This window comes from Crocodylus porosus, unplaced genomic scaffold (genome assembly GCF_001723895.1).
Source record: "Crocodylus porosus isolate Cpor-Errol unplaced genomic scaffold, CroPor_comp1, whole genome shotgun sequence".
Lineage (NCBI taxonomy): Eukaryota > Metazoa > Chordata > Crocodylia > Crocodylidae > Crocodylus > Crocodylus porosus.
Genome location: NW_017728951.1, coordinates 21,716,944 through 21,736,126, shown reverse-complemented (window position 1 = coordinate 21,736,126; position 19,183 = coordinate 21,716,944). Strand labels below are relative to the sequence as shown.

Here is a 19,183-nt window from a genome sequence, read left to right as displayed (position 1 = left end):
GAGGGAAAAAACAAACAAACTATGTAGCCCCCAAAGGTTTACTCCATAATTTCTTTCTTTCTTTTTTTAAATAAATAAGATGCGGCTCCCACTTGTATTATTCAAGAACTGACTAAAATCAAGGATTTTGCTTTGTTGTTTTTGTGTGTCAAGGAACCTAACCACTTTGCAAGCTCTGTAAAAAAAAAAGAAAAAAGAAAAAAAAGACTCATCTGCTGTATCCTCCCTAGTGCCAGAACAGCAACACAGCATTATTAAAAACCATAATGAAAACAGTTCTTTGACTTATCACATTGCTTATTACATCGGGTAGCAGAGAACACATGTAAGCTGGTTTGACTGCTGCAGCTTTCATGTTCCTACACTTTAACCTTGTTCGGACTCCTTGGGTGCATCTACATGTGCATTGATGTGCCATAGTTACGGTGCATTAAGTTTTATACCTGTAACAACAGGTACTAACTTGATGTGCTGTAATTGGTGCTCTCATGCAGTAGGGCCAGCGCATGTCTTTGACATGACTCTAATCCGCAGCAGACTAATTCTACTGCACATTAGCAAGGCTTTTGCCATGATGCACTAATGCACAGTAGAATTAGGCTACTGTGCTCTTAGCATCTCGTGTAGGCATGCCCCTTTGAACTTTATTCTTTATTTCAAATTTTAGGGGTTTATTATCCTTACCTACTGACAGATATAGCTCCTGTAATGAGTTTTTTCTGACATGACTTTCAACCAGAGCCCCATCTTATCATAGCTTGTTTTTTCTTTCACTTAATTTTCATGTTGTTGTGACTAGGTGCCTAATTACACAGCAAGCTGCAAGGAAGAGAGTCCCATTCTTATTCTTACCAAAAAAGAAACATATCTTAAATGTAATAAAAACAGTTTCCCCAGTTTCCTTCCCCTGCCATTTCTTGGTTTTTTTCCTTCAAAAAAGGTCTTAGATCCTTCTTTCTGCATGAGCACTAATAAAGAATATACTTCATTTATCAGTACCCAATCTCCTCCTGCCTTACTCTCTCCCTCTGCTCTTAAACCAGCTCACTATTTCATATGCTAAGACAGTGAAAAAGATTAAAAACTCTAAACTGTACCTATTTTAATAATGGGCTGTGTTCTCCGGATTTAAGAGACAGATACACCATTGCATTCCACTGCTGCTGACTTGCCCATAAATCCACAGAAGATAAAACTTGACTTGCCAAGCATTTGTCAAGCATGAAAAAAGCTGAAAAAAAATGGTATCCAGTATTTCCTCCAGTTATGGGCTAACTTGCTTTTACTGTGAGATTGTTTTATACAACACTTTTCACTTGATTACGTTTCTGTGCAATATGGATTTATGTTCCAGTTTATTTTCTACCTAAGAAGATTTTTAACATCTTGGATTTGTCCCCTGAAGAAGAGTATGTGTGCCCAGAAGTTTGCAAAGAAAGATAATTTGTGGGGGATGGGATTTCTTAGGTGGTCTAATAAAAGGTATCGTCTCTAAACCAAGAGTTCTAGAGTTTTGCATTTCTTTTCTCACACCAACACGGCTACCAAATACAACGCTGAAACATGGAAAATGCCGTATTTTACCCAATTTTGGAAATATAAGTTTCACTGTTGAACAAGAAAGAAAGATTTTTTGAGCCTTCCTGATATCTGACACCTCCCAGGATGAAAACAGCCTTATCTGCACATCAAGAAGCAACTCACACAAAGACTGTCGCAGACCCTGGGGAACACACTTCCAGCCTCAAAGTTCCCCTATGCAAAATGAAGTTTATTTTCAAACTTAAAAGATTTTTAACATCTTGGATTGGTCCTCAGCCTCAAGAAGGGTACGTGTGCCCGAAAGCTTGCAAAGAAAGATAATTTTTTTGTGATTTCATAGTTGGTCTAATAAAAGCAATCATCCCTGAACCACGAGTTCTAGAGTTTTGCTTTTCTTTCTGTGTAATACGGGGTCATTAACAGGCCTGTGGTTAGGACCTTGCTGTGCTAAGTGCTGTACAAACACAAAGGTTCGGTACAGGCATTCAAAAAGCCTAGGGCAGAACTGATCTAAGTTTTTACATGGTTTTCTGTAAGTAGTGTGGTTTAGATCGGTAGCGAACATAACAGACATTCACCCTTTGGTGGGGGCATGGGGATATTAGACCGGGTTCTTCCATAGCATGCACAGACTTTTAAAACAAGTCTATGCATGCCAAACTTCTCTTCTATTATGGGTATAGACCAGTTTCTGATCGTTTATACCAGCAAAAGTGTAACGTCTGTGTAACCTGGCCATAAGAAACAGACTCTGGTTCATAAACTGAACACATAAGACAGAAAGTATCATTTCCTTACTCTACAGACAGAGAACAGAGGTATTAATTGCAGTTGCTGGGGAAATTTTAAACACCTGGCTATAAACCCCAAGGCTGCACAGGGAATTTGTAGCCAAACTGGGAATGGAACCCAGATCTCCTAAATCCCAGCCTAGAGGTTTAATTACACCTTGCTTTTAACAATTTGGCTTGAAAACTGATGGCACAATATGGCCATTTTAAATGACATGCCCACTCCTGGAAAAAGGATGGCAGGCTATGCATCTTCATTAAGGAATTTTTACAACCTCCATTGTGACACAACACATGCTGATCGAGATTTGTACTCCCATTTCACAAATGCAAAAACAGATGCACAGAGACTCAAAGGAACAGAGTGAAATTCATGCCTCTGTTCAAAGGGTCAGCCCAAAGCACTATGCCCATACAGGCTTACGTGGGACTTGGGAAACACAGAGGCATTGTAGAGGTCTGAAGCGCTTGGGTGAATTTCAGCTACAAAAGGTTAGCTGGAGAAACCAATTCAGAAATTTTAGCTCCTAATCACCTACTATTACACATAAGCTACAGAAATAATCAGTTCCCAGGCAAGAAATAAGGAATGGCAAAGCTTCTAATCTAGCAGCCAGAGAAGTTTTGCAGTCTTGGACTGGACCAACCCGGCTTAAGTCCCAGGCTGGCCAGTGCTCCTGACTCGGCCTGCTGCTGCTGCTGCCACTGCTCCCTGCTGCCTAGCCATAGCATGGGCAAATCTCCCTGCCATGCAGCTGAAGCAAAGCATGGACCATCCCCTCTCACGTCTTGGCTATGGTGAAATACCGACAACCCCTCCACCCCCCCAGTTGCAGTGGAATCGGTGCAAAGGCTCTATGAGCTGGATCCAACAGCTCAGTATTTTTCTAACCTCTTTTCTTGTTTGTTGGAATCTCCTTGAAATCAAATTCCAGATACTTATTCCTCTATTTTTCATACTTTTTGAGCTGAACCAATGCAGCAAAATCATATATCACTATCTCTGTTTACCACAGTCGCAGAAGAAATAACTTTCCATAGTGTATCAAATCCCAAAACTTTAAATATTGTAGAAAGCAGTTCCTGGTGGGTTGAGCATCATACAGTAGAACCTTCTCAATTTGGGCTAATTTGAATCATTACCAATTATTGTAGTTTATCACCAAGTAAAAGAGAAAGAAAGAAAAAAAATTGAGCACAGTAATAACAGCAGAAAACCTACACCATAAAATTTACTTTGCTAGTTAATTTTGGAGAGTGTGGTTTACTTTTAATTATTATAATTTATAGCATTCCAGCAAATATACTGTACCATATTTAGCAAAAATAATTACATCTTAGTAATTTAAGATCGTCCAGCACTGAAATCCTTGATTGTATAGGGAGAGAGATCCTGGTGCTGTAGAAATGGAGGGAGAAGGGAATATGTATTAGCTTGGTTCTAATGTACTGCTTTGTTTCCCAATAATGCATTTCATTAAAGCATCTCTAAGCACTGCACAAGCATTTATTACTTATTCTTCACAAAGAGCTGTTGCAGAGTAAGGGAAACTAAGATGAGAAGACATTGAATACTCTGCTATGGCTCATTCGGGAAATCAGTAGCAAAACTAGGAAGAGAACCTATGGGTGCATCTACACATGTGCTTTAATGCGCATTAGCCCATTTTTATGCACAATACATCATCACTACAAAACACATTCTTTTTAGTTAATGTGCATTAAAATAGGCTAATGCTCATTAACCATCACTTTGAAACCACACACAAGCACCAAGGATGCTCCGATGCACTGGAATTCCAGTGTGCTAGGGCAGACTCAATTAATCGTGTAGGAGCAGACTCAGTTAACAGAGTCTGCTGGAGCATGCCACTTGCTGCACACTAGCAGCCTCCTGTGTCTTGTACATCAGTGTCCCTGAGCTTAAAAATGGTGGTGAGGGTGCTTGAACTGAAGCTCATCAAATGAGGTTTAGTTCAAGCGCCCCCCACTGCCATTTTTAAGCATGGGGATGCTGATACACATGATGCATGCACACTTTTAATTAGCACCACTTGCTAATTAAAGTACCAGGCATTGAGTCCCAAAACACATGTAAAAATGCCCTACGTGTCCACCGTAGGTTCACAGTAGCAACCAGGTATCAGCTGATTGTGTTAGGCACTGTGCAGCCACATATCAAGAGATAACTTCTAGCCAAAGAGATGGCAGCCTGAAAGTCAAGACAAAGAGAAAAGGGAGAAAGAAGATTGCAAAGTAGTTATGCAGTTTGCCCTTGATCCCAAAGTGGGACAGTGACAAAGCCAAGAAAAAGTCCAAACATCCTGGCTTCCTGTTTCCCATGCTAACCATTCAGCAACTACACCTGCATCCTAAATGCCATTGAAAAGAGACTCAGCACAGTATAAACTTAATCCAAATAGCTAGCCTAGGTTCAGTACATGCAGACATCACTGAGTTATGACAGAGTTCAGTACCGCTAGCAAAATGTAAAGATGGATGTGCTCGTAGTAAGGCAGCTAAGTATTGTGTCGGTCTTACCTTAGCTATGGAGAATCTGGAATTTATAAGGGCTGATAGATTCTTATTCAGAGGAGTTTCCAGTCCATTTATTTTTATGAGGCCTTATAACCACTCAACTCTTTTGATGGGTCTCTTACTGCACTCTTTGGAAGGCCAGGCCAAAATCTAATAAAGCTCATTATGGAGGAGGTTTTCCATGATGTTCATGTTAAAAATTCATGTTCTTAATCTTACACCATTTCTCCTAGTTATGTCCCTCTTGTACCATCCTATAATAAACTTTTCTTCTTGCTCGTGAAACTCCCAGATGGTTCATTGTCATCATTTTGCCAACATACCTTGGAAACTTTCCTGACATATGACTGCTCAGCTGGGATCCTGTGCCAGCGAGAAGAGAGACTGAGACTTGTCTAGATAGTCCCGTCCCACTCAGAGGCATCAGAAGACCTGCAAATTCTCTGTATGATCCCTAGGTATAAGACACGGTACAAAGCTTCCAAGAGTTTCTGCTCCAGATGGTAGTATTATTCTTGGCAAAGTCAGTCTCGCTACTCCTCTTTCATCCATGTCTTTCACAGCACTTGTTTTTCCTAGAAAACCTTCTGCTTTCTACAAACGTTTGAGAATAGTATAGGGAAGTTTGATGATAAGGACCATTGTATCACTCTAGTGATCTCTAAAGGGAGTGGAAGTATAGGTTGATGACAGCCTTTGATATAGAATACAGGCCAAGAACCGTGCTTTCCTTTGAATATTTCCCATTTCCGACTCAATTCCCATTGAAATCGGCAAGAGTTTAGGCATCTAAGGCCATTAAAGAGGAATAAGGCATCCAAATAACTTTCTGTATCCGGGTCTATGTCTTCTCTCATTTCCATTTCACTTAAATATCTTATAGAAAAAAGGGTTAGGTGGTAAATCACTAGCGAGTTTTCAGCTGGGCAGTGAAGTGTGAGAGTATGATGCTAACTTCCTTTAACTCAAGGCTCCCATAAGCAAAGGAGTGCAAAATATCTGCCTCTCTGGATGCATGTTTGACAATAAGGCCATGTCCAGATTTATGTTTTTGCCCAACACATCATGCAAGTGCATGACATTGGAGCATCTGATTTGAATGGATGCATTCCAGTCAAGTGGGTTTTTTTTCTCTGGAAGCAAGGCACTGTTTTCCTAACCTTCATACCTTCAGCAGAATCATCACAGACTTCAGCTATGGACTTCTGGCATATTTTCAACAAGGTGGTTACCACACACATAGACTCAGCAGTCTACATGTCAAAGCAGCACTTTAAACACAGCACTCACAGTCTCCCAGGCTATGGCTGTATTGACTTCCAGTACCTGCTGAGCCAGTCCCTTGTAATCAGTGGTGTTGTATGAGTGCAAATCAATGTAGAATATGCCCCCGTTCTGCTTTTCAGCAGGGGCTCTGTTGGCACTGGAGTCTGTTACAAGGAACCTGAGGCTCACGGTGCTCACTGAGGGATTAAAAGGATGGATGCTATTTGGAAACCTGATACTGGCTGAAAGCTGGACTACAGAGTCACGGTACTAATCCGGAAGGGAATTTGGGGGAAAGAGATCAAAATCAAGAGTTTATGGAGGGCACTGGCTGGAAGAGCTGGAATTTGGGGTCAGGACAGGGTATTTGTCATTGTGCATGCGGAGAGGAGGGTTTTTCTTGCATGGGATGATACAGTAACTAGGAATTTAGGAAAGCAGAGACCTCCTGGGTCACTGAACCCAATGCTCTGCTATCACACCGAGCCACAGGGGAAGCCCCACTGAGCATGGGGTATGTACACAATACTCAAGTAACATGTTTTGTATATTCTATATTTAAATGATACCGCCAATCAAACTCTGATCAAACATTTGTCAAAGGTCCTGTGCCAGTGTTGCTGAATGACTATTAACTACAAAGTTGCCTTGTTCATCTATTACATCCCATACATTTAACTATAATGTATGCAAATACATGGATTCCCCCCCCACCCCATGTGCATACACACACGTGCGTGCACACACACACACACACACTTCTGTTGGCTGGGGGTCAGCACAGCTGTTGAGGTTGATCAGGCAGAAGGTGGCATCAGTCTTGGGTCTAATGACGTGGAAATGGAGTTAAAAGGCAAACAGATAGCCCCTGTACATCCACTAAAGTACAGAAGGCTCGGTTCCCTGTTATTCTTCTCCCTTAAATAAATGTGGATTTGGATATAGGGATTAAGCCTTACTGAGACAGAATACTCTCACAACAGGTCAACTATACAAATAATACTGCCCCAAACCTACAGGACCTTGCCCACGTGTGGTAGACTTGTATTGGCTCATGCCACTATCTTTGCAGTGAAAACCAGAGGGACCTCTCAGCAATAAAGAGCCCTCACCATGTGTTACGCTTTTCATTAAGCTGCCAAGAATATCTTCTTGGCAGGAATATATGAAAGGAGGAAGAGAAAAAGACAGGAACAGGAACCAGCTGCAACCATGATTTTTAAAGAAACTTTAACCTATAACTTTAAACGGGGTATTAATCTGCTGCTCATCTCTGTAGCATCCCGGCTAAGCCAAGCCTGGACAGATGGGCAATTTTCTAAGGAGCTGCTTTCACTCAAACCTATTTCATACTGTGTCACTTGCCTCTAGCCAGGGCTGGGAGTATCACAGGACCCTGTGATTTATGTATCATGGGACCCTATGCATGCCTGTACCTCTCAGTATCCCCAACATGATGAAGTCTAGGCTGGAGGTGTCACGTGGCCCTTCACAACTTGGAGCTCATAAAAGACAGGCCCACTTCTTTCTCTTCTCCCACCAGGTGTTACACGGCTCTTTGAACTCAAGCGTACATCAGGAATGACTCAACTGACTTCAGTGGACTTACCCCTGTCTGAAATCAGAAGAATGCCCTTTTATATTTACTATTTTCTGATTCTGGAGCTAGGGAATTGAAAACCATAAATGAAACAGACCTAGGAGGTGACCTAGCCCTTCTATCTTCTGGGATAAAATTGTTCCCTGCAGCTTATTTTAGGAGCTGATTATCTTTTTTCTTTCTTTCTTTTGCTCCCCCCTTCCCCTCCACTCCACTCCCAGCTTTTCATTTTCCAAGCACAATTTCCATAACATTTGGTCAAATTTTAAAATAAAAAAGGAGAACATGGCAAAAGAGGCTTCCTGCTGTCATTCTTTATTTGGACAGCTACACAGCCGTTAAGGGGCGGGGAAAACCGATACAATTTCAAAAAAGTAAAAAAAGACAGGAAGCAGAATGAATTTAAGTTTCCATAAAACAATCCCTATTTTTAAATCAGTTGCAATAGTCTTCAGTTCTTTCTCTATCACAGTTTATAATGATCTATGCACTGCTGCCAAATCTAGCAAATTTAAACTGTTTATCCAGTGATTTGTAAAGAAGTGTGATGGAGAAGCTGTCAGTGTCTACAGTCATGATTTCATTGTCATTGTTACTGGTCACAGATGTGTTGATAACTAGTTCCTGTTTAATGAAAATGATGCAGCCATATTGCTCGTGAGGCCTTTTAATGATGAGATTCATCCCAGGTATTTGGTAGAGGTAATTGTTAATCCATCTCCATGACTCCCAGAGGTACAATACCTGCTGGCTGAAGTCACAGTATATTTTAACAACGAGGTCTTGTTCAAAACCCGAGAGCCCCTTAACATTTGCTGATATTCATTGTCAGCGCTAGCCCCTTGTAGGGGCTTTTAAGTGACGCTAACAACTGCGTTGACTTTCAGGTATAGTCAGCTAATGATACTGCCAACTGCATTTCTGCAGCAAGACACCTATCTTCAATTCTAGTAGACGTTCACCAGGATTCATGGATTCAGACACTGTGATGGGGCTAGGACATGAACACTCCTGCATGGAAGCTGTGCTTGGTGCTAACTTGTGCCAACAGAGGTTGGTTAGAAAGACTGGCACTACTAGACCCATCCGAGTTTTCAAAACAGAAGGCCCAACATCTATGCTTAAATCTAGACTCCCAGTCCAACACATCATCTTCACACATCAACTTATTTAAGCCACGTAAAAACCTGTATGCAGGCCTAGATACTAGGGTTGTGCAAAGCTTTGGTCCCTGATTTGATTCAATGGAGATTCGGCCTGATTCGGCAGCCAAATCTCCGAATCTGAATTGAATCAGAGGACACTTCAATCTGTCCAAATCGAACAATTCAATTCGGAGAGATTAGGAAAGATTCAGCAAGTTGGACACAGACATAGCTTTAAATGTTTTTTCTGCATACCTCTAGGTAGCAGGGGTTCATGAATGCTGCGATGCTGGGGTGAAAGGAGTGTCCCACAGGAGTGTGGGGGGCTTCCCAGCATGCTTGGCAGCAGACCCGGGTCCACCAATCCCAGGTACCTACAACATTTAAAGTTGTGCCTATGGCCAAATCGCTGATTCTCTGAATCAGCATCGAATCTTCAGATTTGGATTTGGCCAAATCAAATCAGAGATAGTGATGCGAATCAATGAATTGAATCACTGTCTCCAATTCGGGCCGAATCGAATAGGGCCCATTTTGCACACCCCTACTAGTTACTAGAGACTGCCAGAGAAACTCTGATGGGATTGCAGTCTGTCGGATCAGTGCTTCATCTGAAGATGAAATGCTTTGCACTTAGGTCCATTTTGCCTGAACTTCATTGGGTGTGTGTGTATGGTGGGGGGGGGGAAAGAAAAATGTCCCATTCTGACCTTGTCTGAATGAAATATTTTTCTCTTCCCATTAAAAGGTTTCCTTCCTTCGTTTTGAATTATAGCACTTGTATTTCCATCAGATGGGCCCCTCATGCATTGCATAACAAAGACATGGCCTGCAGGCCATCTGGACCCTGGTGCTGCCAACAGGCAGCATGAAGGGCATACTGGCTGGCTCCATGGTACCCACTCCAGGTTGCATCCTGGAACAGTAGAGTGGCTGGTAGGTGCAGCCCAGACCTGGAGCTGCAGCAGCAGGGCCCGTGGTGCTCACTCCTGCTGCTCCAGGACACATGCTGGATTGGGACCGTGGGGCTGATCCAGGGCCCGGATGAGTTTAACACCCCTGCTATACGATGACCCTCCATTCTGCTCAGTCCTATGCTTCATCGGATGGCTTCTGTGCATCTCTACCCCACTGTTCTGATATGCCACCTAGCTACTTCATGCAAGAGCATGTTCTTTAGTAGGTGACTATCCTTCATCCAGCAGACGTGCTCGGAGCTAGACATCCCTTCTGATTTGTATATCAACAATACTTCTTCTGAGCTAATCTGTTTTCTGATTCTCTTATTTCTGACACAGCTTCTCCAGCTGCCTGCAAGTAACTATCTGTGACATTTCTTTTCAAAGATGAAGCAATTTATGTGTTGGCTTTCTTGAAAGTCCGTATCACCTCTGCCAGTCAAAATGGAAAACAATATAGATTATTTTTAACGTTGCTTTAGGTGAGTTTTAAAATTTTCAGTTTTCATTCTCATTTAGAACAAAGGTAAAAAATGCAAGCCCTTTATGAACCAGCATTTCTATTCTTTACACAGCTGCACTGGTTAGACGACACCTCATTGCTTTTTTCCACGCACATTTATCTGATATATTTCCCCCGGTGAATTTTTTGTATTAATGCAAGGATTTTATAACTACTCCAAATTATGTTCCTTTGCTCACATGGCATGAACAATTGGGGAATTAGCATCTGCTTGCAATTTTTTTGGTTTTTTGGCTACTGCTGATGTAATCAGATCGAACCTGAAAAATATGCCTAAAAAGAACTTTTAAAACTCCAAAAGCAAGTATTTCCATACTTTTCATGTTAACAAAATGTGATGCAGTCTATTAAGCAATAATGCAAGATGGTCCTTTGCTTTGCAACGCAGGTATGTGGTTTCATTATCAGTGTAGCTCGTTAAGGTAGCAGTAGGGTTTAGGCATAATAAACATCTAAGTTTTACTGTGTATATGTATCTATGTAGCATCATGCAAAATATTTCTAGCACTTTCATTGTCATCCAGAAACCATAGTCATCAGCCCCAAATGTGACTATTGACAGACCGACAGATCACACTATCTGGACATTTTCAGTTGGAGCATTTAGGGACAGACACATAGCAAAGAAACACTCAGTGCAGCCGACAGTAGGGTTGCTTTAAGCTTTCTCATCCTCGGGCCATACATGAATCAGTCTGACCTCCATGATAAACCTGAAGGCTCCTCTAAGGTACACCAGCTACCTGGAAACTGAAACAGCATCAGGTCCTAAAAGAGTCCTGTGCCATATCCGGCTTCATTTTAGATCCTATAGGCAGCAGTTCTGCAGAAAAGGACCTAGGGGTTACAGTGGACAATAATCGGAATAGGAGACTTTGTTGCCAAGAAGGCTACTGGCATCCTGGGCTGCATGGGTAGGAGCATTGCCAGGAGGTCAAGGGAAGCGATTCTTCCTCTCTATTCAGTACCGGTGAGCCCACATCTGGAGTCTTCTGTTCAGTTTTGGGTGCTCTACTACAGAAAGGGTCTGGACAAATTAGAGACAGTCCAGTAGGGGACAACAAAAATGGTTAGGGGGCTGGGGCACATGACTTGTGAAGAAAGACTGAAGGAACTGCCCTTATTTAGTCTACAGAAGAGGAGACTGAGAGGGGACTTAATACCAGCCTTCTCCTCCCTGCAGGGGGGATGCAAAGAGGACAGAGCTGGACTGCTCTTAGTGGGGACAGATGGCAGGACAAGGAGCAATGGGCTCCAGTTGCAGCAAGGGAAGTTTAGGTTAGATATTAGGAATTTTTTTCTCACTAGGAGGGTGGTGAAGCACTGGAACAGGTCACTGAGAGAGGTGGCGAAAGCTCCATCCCTGGAGGTTTTCAAAACCCAGCTAGACAAAGCCTTGTCTGGGATGATGTAGTTGGGGCTGGTCCTGCCTGTAGCAGGGGGCTGGACATGATGTGACCTCCTGAGGTCCCTTCCAGCCCTAACTCTATGATTTTATGATTCTATTCACATACATTTGATTGCTTTTGCGAACCCCTTAGACATAATCTGTGGACCCCCAGGGGTCCATAGACCACAGTTTGAAAACCACTGTTCTCTGGCCTTGACTGGTTTTTCTCTGCTCCAGCAATCTCCTTCCTCCTACCATTACCCTCTTCATTTTATTTCCGTAGGAACATAAGGACCAAAACTGCCTGGCCATGCTACAATCCTGTTCAGAGATGCCTTGAGCTCTTCAATGCAGTTAGGCATTATCCTGTCCCACAAAAGAAGGTTGTTCCAGAATCCCATTGTTTTAACAAGTTGGGACCTTCCCTTGATTTCCATCCCAAATCCTGACTAGTTTATATCCATTTCGTGCTTCTACCAATAATGTAGTTTTGCTGAAATATCTCTTTTCCTCCCTGGTGTGATCCCCACCCCCCTCACCTCCATCCCTCCCATCACCATTGAGGTATTTTGGCCCAAAAGGACTTTATTTTATCCTCTTGTCCTGTGCTTTCACCCCTTTAATCCTTTTCCCTCCTGCCTGCTCACGACTTTCCGGCCACTGCCCCTCTCCCCTTTCTTTTTATTCGGCTTATGCTTCCCCAAGTAACTCCCTGTCTCTCCAAAAACCACAGAACTGATACATTAGATTGCTCACTCTGCTTGTATATGGTTAATATCCCGCTCTCTACCCCAACTCCATCTAATCTATTTAAATTGTAAGCCCTTCCATGGACTGTCTGCTAATCTGTTTTCCCAGCATCTAGCATACTGGAACCCATTTTCAATTGGTCTAATGCAGAACAATAAAAAACATGTTGAGTATATAATGACAAATGTGGGTATATGTACATAGTAAGATTCCTTTGCAAAATTCCTTTGCAGATGTGGGTACATGCACATAGCAAAATTCCTCTGCAGATTCTCAGCTACTGCAAAATTGCCACCACTCCATTGAAGTCAATGGAGCTGCGACCATTTGAAGTTAATGGAGCTACAACGATTTTTGCCTGCTGAGGATCTGCCTCTCTGCCTTTACTCAACTTATGCAAGCCCTTCAACTTGAACAGAAATGCAGAGGGTGTGAGTCAGTGCAGACTAGTCTCACATTCTCTTTCATTCACATTAAACATATCATTGATTCAGCAGAACAGAAGCAGCAAGTTTAACGCAATAATGCCACCGAGGCAAATCCAATGGAACATAGCTTTCTTTCAGACTGAATGTCTTTTGGATCAGGTTTTCAACAGAGTTTTAAGGTGGCCTGGCTGGGTGCTCAGTCTGTGTCTGTTAGTGTTGATCTATTTTTATTTTTTGGTGACCATGATTGCTTACCATGTAGAAGCGTACAAATCATAATTCATTGGTCACAATTTGTTTCGGTACTGGGGAAGCTGCTGGAACTGCATCAAGGCTGATGGAGGTCATTACTGGTTTGGCCACAAATAACTTCACTGCTGAGCTTAGCTTGACATTTAATATGGAGGGTCCAGAACTTGATAAAAGCTGCTACGGGCACCTATATCTTTTCAATGGCCCACCATGAGGATATCTGACAGCTGCCACCTGCTAGATAGTTCGTCTGACAAATTAATGCTGACCTGGAGAGTCTGAGGCTACTTTATAATTATGGGCAGGGATGTAGGTTTGTCCATATTAAAACCAGAGCACTACAGGTGGCTTTGGTAACTGGATCAGCCGTCAGCTGCAATGATTCCCCAAACTGAGCTAACAAGACAAAGTCATCAGTGTATCTGAGATCTCAAAGCAGAATGTATTAGCGTATCTGAGATCTTGGTGCCAGCAAAAACCACCTCTTTCAGCTTATGCATTATTAAATCAATGTTGATATTAAACAATGGGGATAGGAGGCAGCCTTCCTGAACTCCCACTGAAATAGGTAACCATTAACTCAAACACAGTTTCCCTTCCATGATAGACCTTTCCTATAAATAATTCTATCTTCCCAGGGATACAGTTGCCTCATTGGATCCATCAGTTTGCTCAATTTGTTGACTCAAAAGCCTGACACCGTCTATAAAATGCACACGGGTTGTTAAATTCAACCATCTTCTGAAAAAGCTATCGCAAAGTGAAACTGTGTAGTGGACTATCCAGAACGAAGGCCAGGCTAAGCATTTCATCCCAACAACAATTGCTGTGGATTTGAAACATTAACACAGAAGCAAAAACTTCCACAATAATAGCAAAGAGTTTCCAAAAACTACACATACTTGCCATACTTGACCTTTTTCTTTTTTCTGAACAGATGCCAACAGCATCTTTCCAGTCATCAAGGATGATGCTCATGTGTCAGATAATTTAGAAGAACATACGCAGCCAGAGCAAAGCAGTATTCTCACCTGCCTTTCACAACTCCGGGATGATATTGCAAACCTAACCAAAACCTGTCCAAACAATACTTTACAAGGTCCAATCTAGACTTCTTCATGGTTGTAAGAAAAATGGCTTGATTGGAACTCCCTCCCATGTTTCAATTGGAAAAAAGACAGAAGAGTGGTGGGCCTTTGTTTAAGATCATGTTAAGACGATCCTTATCGATGTAACAAAATAAAATGCAGTTTAACAAAGATAAGTGTCATGTGTTGCACCCAGGGAGGAAGAACAATCAACACTCCTATAGCCTGGGAGGTACCGCTCTAAGTAGCACAACTGTGGAAAGGGATCTTGGAGTCGTAGTCAACTCCCAAATGAACATGAGTCGCCAATGTGATGGAGTAATATGTAAAGCTAACCACACTGTTTCTTGCATAAGTAGGTGCATCACAAACAGGTCTGGGGAGGTGATACTTCCCCTCTATGCGGCACTGGTCAGGCCGCAGCTGGAGTACTGCGCCCAATTTTGGCCGCCGCACTTCAAGAGGGATGTGGATAACCTGGTAAGCATTCAGAGAAGGGCCCCTCATCTGGTTAAAGGCCTACAAGAAAAACCCTACAAGGACCAACTGCGGGACCTGAACCTCTTCAGCCTCCACAAGAGAAGTCTGAGAGGTAATCTTGTGGCCATCTACAAACTCATCGGGGGGACAGCAGGAAATAGGGGATATGATGTTTACCAGGGAACAAACAATGGCCACAAACTGAGGGAGAGCAGATTTAGATTGGACATCAGGAAAAAATTCTTTACAGTGAGGGTTGCCGAAATATGGAAGACGCTTCCGAGGGAGGTGGTGCAGTTTAAGAGGAGACTGGACAAACACCTCGCTGGGGTCATCTGACCCCAGCCCTCTTTCCTGCCCAGGGCAGGGGGTCGGACTCAATGATCTGATAGGTCCCTTCCAACCCTAAAATCTACTAAATCTATAACTGTTCTCACAGGCTTTGTCTGACATGGCTTTTCTGTCCTTAAATGTGCAGGATGGAGTCATCCTCCATTACAGATGACACAAAGTCAAATAAATCACACTTGGCAGCAGCCAGTTTTAACTTGATTGCCTGGGTCAACCCCAAGAGTTCATTACACTCTGAACACAATGACTTGAAAACATTCTCAAGTCAAAGTCATTCAGCCCTTGTTTTTCCTCTTGGCAAACATCTCTTTGAAAACTTGATCTGTGGCTGACATTTAAAGGGATGAGGCCCTAGCACTGATGACTTGAAACAATACCAATCCTCATCAGATGACAAAAGAGGAGCGTTCTTGATCTCTAATACTTTGATGGCCTTTAACAGTTGGGCATATAGAGCTATCTGATAGTTTGCTTTTAACTTTTGATCCTATAAGACTAATTTTATTACAGTGAAGGTGGAGGTGTACTTTTACCTGTAGAAGTCAATGGACAGGATCCAGTTCAGCACAGCTGGGCACCCCTACACGAATAGCTGTTCACTGGCAGTAACCACTTGCTTAATGAGCAGACCACCAGTAACAGCCCCAATGAAACCATCTGGGCTTTCTGTGAATCTTCAGTTGGCTAAAAAACAAATTAATGAATGCTGTGTCTAGCAGTGCAACAGAGAGGGCTGGGGGACCAGGGAGCAGCCCCAGTTGCTGCATTTGTTGGAGGAGAGGGGCACAAAAGCAGCTGAGCATACTCCTGCAATTGGCACTGCAGCAGCCTGGTGCTACTCCGGGTGCTCCAGCACCCTGGCTATGGTGCTGGCTGGTTACATCTCTGGCCACATCCTCAGCACCTGCAAATTCCAGCAGCCCATGCCAATTTGTGTTGTGCCTAATATCAAATGTCCCAAATGGGTTTCCCTCTGCATCCTCATCCTTTCCTACATCCATGTTAAATCCACATGGGATCACGGTAAAGTCTCTTCTCCGGTTATAATGAAAAATGCCTGCAGATGCCAGTAAAAATTATCTGCTGCTTCACCTTTAGTCTTTCTGTTGATGGGACTGTATGCAGCAATGATGGTAAGATGCCCGCAGCTGGCACGGAATAAAACGCTGATGCTTTTGCTCATTAATCACTCCCCATGTCTGCAATAGAGTGAAAGAGCACTGGCGATGCCTTGTAAAGCAGCTTGTCAGGGCAGTGTAAGAATAACATCACATAGCCCCCAGTTTCCTTTTTACTGGCATCTGGTTGAAAGTGGAGGACATTATAAGCTATTTGGACACCCTCACACCGATTTGACATGCACTGCTGCCATGCAAGGCACCAGGATAACCTTTTCACAAGGTGTCATGGGTCATTTTCACCTCAGCAGCAGAAACAAACCCTTGGCCATGTCAGCTTTACGGGCAAGTGCCCACGTCGTCCCAGAATGCAACAGCATAATGTCATGTGATCGATTTCTGGATAGCACCTTTTATGCACAGGTACAAAAAAGCCCCAGCCAACCATAGGCAGGACGTCTAATTAAAGTGTGTCAGTCCAGAAGGCAATGTCTTCCACTGGTACACGCAGCAGATGTGATAAGATCCTGATGGAAAAAGCAGACACATTTCAAGGGGAGTAAATGAACACAAGGCAAAGTGGGGAGCCGAGGGAATAGAATTTGATTGTTTTATTACCGAGGAGGTTAGGTGAGTCAGAGGCCAGAGTAAAAGACCCTGTCTCAAAATGGGATTTAAAGAAGGGTCAGGAAGTGAGTTATGCAGAGCCTATGAAGGCCAGATGGAGTGAAATGTCCTTTTTTACAGAGATTAGGGTGGAGGGAATTGGATGGCGATAAACACACAATCTAACTCTGCGAGGCTGGGTGGTTTGTTGCTCCATTCAGCTGCGATCATAATAATAACAATCAGGTCCTATAATTGCAATCCAGGAAATAAGGCCTGCACAGTGGTTTGCACAAATACATTAGTTCACTAAGTGAATGCATGTTAAGCATGATACATAAGCCAGTATTATTTCCCCCTGACAATTCTACCTTACAAGTCACTAAATGGAGGTATAAAATGATTGATTGGCCAGCCACAGCCACTGACACGCATTGCAGTGAGGCTAGAAACAGAGCTCGGGAGCCTGGGTCCTTAGCGTCTAATGTTGATCGCCATCCATTCTTCCAAAACGGCTACCGAGGCCAGAGGTTACCGAGCGATGCATATTCAAGTATGTCTTTCTTTTATATTTTCCCATGATACATGACAGAGTCTATTGCAGAGGAAGAAATGTGTCAGAGGAATAAGTTCATGGCGAATGAAAACAAAGCATGCGCGGAAACACCGATCCTTTATTACACGGAGATGCTGCAGGCTGGATTTGCTGTTTCCCTTTACCTACCAGCAGGAGAAACCACCTTGGGCAACAAACACTTCTCACTTCTACAGAAATATAGGAGCTGACGTACAGCAAAGACCTACTGTCCATCTTGTCTGATGTCCCATGATTTTTAAGATGCCTTGTACAAAAGATGTCATGAACCCTCATGGTGACCTTAACAGACCAAAGAAAGTTCTTCCTGACATCTGTTGGAGATTGCTTGTGTCCTGCAATGCAAGACTAGACAGCTCTAGTCATCTGGCCAAGGCTACAATCTCTGTTGAAGATATCCTTTCCTATGTATCTGCTGAATCTGCTCCTTAAAGAAAAGGTATTTGCCATCCTCATCATTGTAAGAATTAGAGCTGGCTGAATGAAAGTACAGAGCACGTTAACTGGCAAGTTGTTGTTTCTTTTTCATTGAATAATTTATTTAATAAGTATTTTCCTCTGGTCTTTAACCAGCTCTTATGATAATATCAAATTGTACTTGATTCCTCAAAGAGATAACAGGAGTGCCTATTCCAATATTCGAAAACTGTAATAAATACTTGATGTTCCTACTTGTTAACATTCAAAGACAGAGAAATGATTAACAGCTCTACCACTAATTTGTGAATTTTTTTAATCATGTATATGCTAAGGCATAATTGGCATCATATTTTGGTGGTTATAGAAAAAAGTGACAGAAATAATTATTCCTGTCTTCCTATGTTTTCACACAATGTCGCTCCCCAGAGAATTTGAGCACTGCACCCATTTTAATGCGTTCGTCCTTACAATGCCTCGGCATGCAAGGCACAAGTTACTACCTCCACTTTACCAATGGACCAAGTCTCAAAGAGATGACATACCTTGCCCAAAGTCAGGCTGTAGCCTCTGTAGATCCAGGAACAGACCCCAGATACTCTGAAGCCTAGTTCAGGGCCTTTAACAGAAGAAATCTTTCCTCCTTCCTGTTACATGGCTATGAACCAGATCTCTTTTTTCTGCTTTGGCTACTGAGTTTTGACTGCTGTTGACAAGGAAGTCCTCCTCGGTGTGCAAGAAACCTCCAGAGCTTCCAAACAAGATTCAAGTGCCAGCCCTGTGCAGCTTTGGACATGTTGTTTAACTATTTTTGTAGCTTCCTTTGTAAAAATGGATACCCTTGAACTTCCTAATTTAAGAAAGAGCTGGATGCAGAAGCCATACACCCCATTAGGTCATGAGCTCCATCTCTCTGTTAGTGGAGTATTGATCCTTTCAGTAGATTCCCAGAGCTTTGTCTGGTCATGTCGTTAATGCCCTAAATCATGGGGACTTCCATGGCTTCCCTCCATACCCTCCCATAGCCATAACTGGAAGATAGTATTACATATAGTTATTCTGAAGGAAGATATTTTTGCAGTATTTCTGTCCTTTGTTTTTGGCCTCATCCAAAGTCCACTTGACCTCTAGAGAAGCCTTTTGGTTGAATTTGCCTATGGACAATAGAAATAAAACTCCTCTGCTCATTCACAGAGCAGCAAATTTCCAATACATGCCATCCCTGCCCCAACTCCACCCACGTCCTCAGATGTCACCCAGGCATCTTTGGCCTCTCTGCAGAGACACGGGTGTTACCCATTAGTTCCAATGGCAATCACACTTTGGATGAGATGGGCACCTGAC

The 19,183-nt window shown here is 42.8% G+C and overlaps 1 protein-coding gene across 1 annotated transcript in view; it reads right to left on the bottom strand.

Moving 5' to 3' along the window:
• SORCS1 (sortilin related VPS10 domain containing receptor 1) overlaps positions 1-19,183 on the bottom strand; it is a 283,918-nt gene that overhangs the window by 168,981 nt on the left and 95,754 nt on the right. The gene's annotated exons all lie outside the window — the stretch shown is intronic.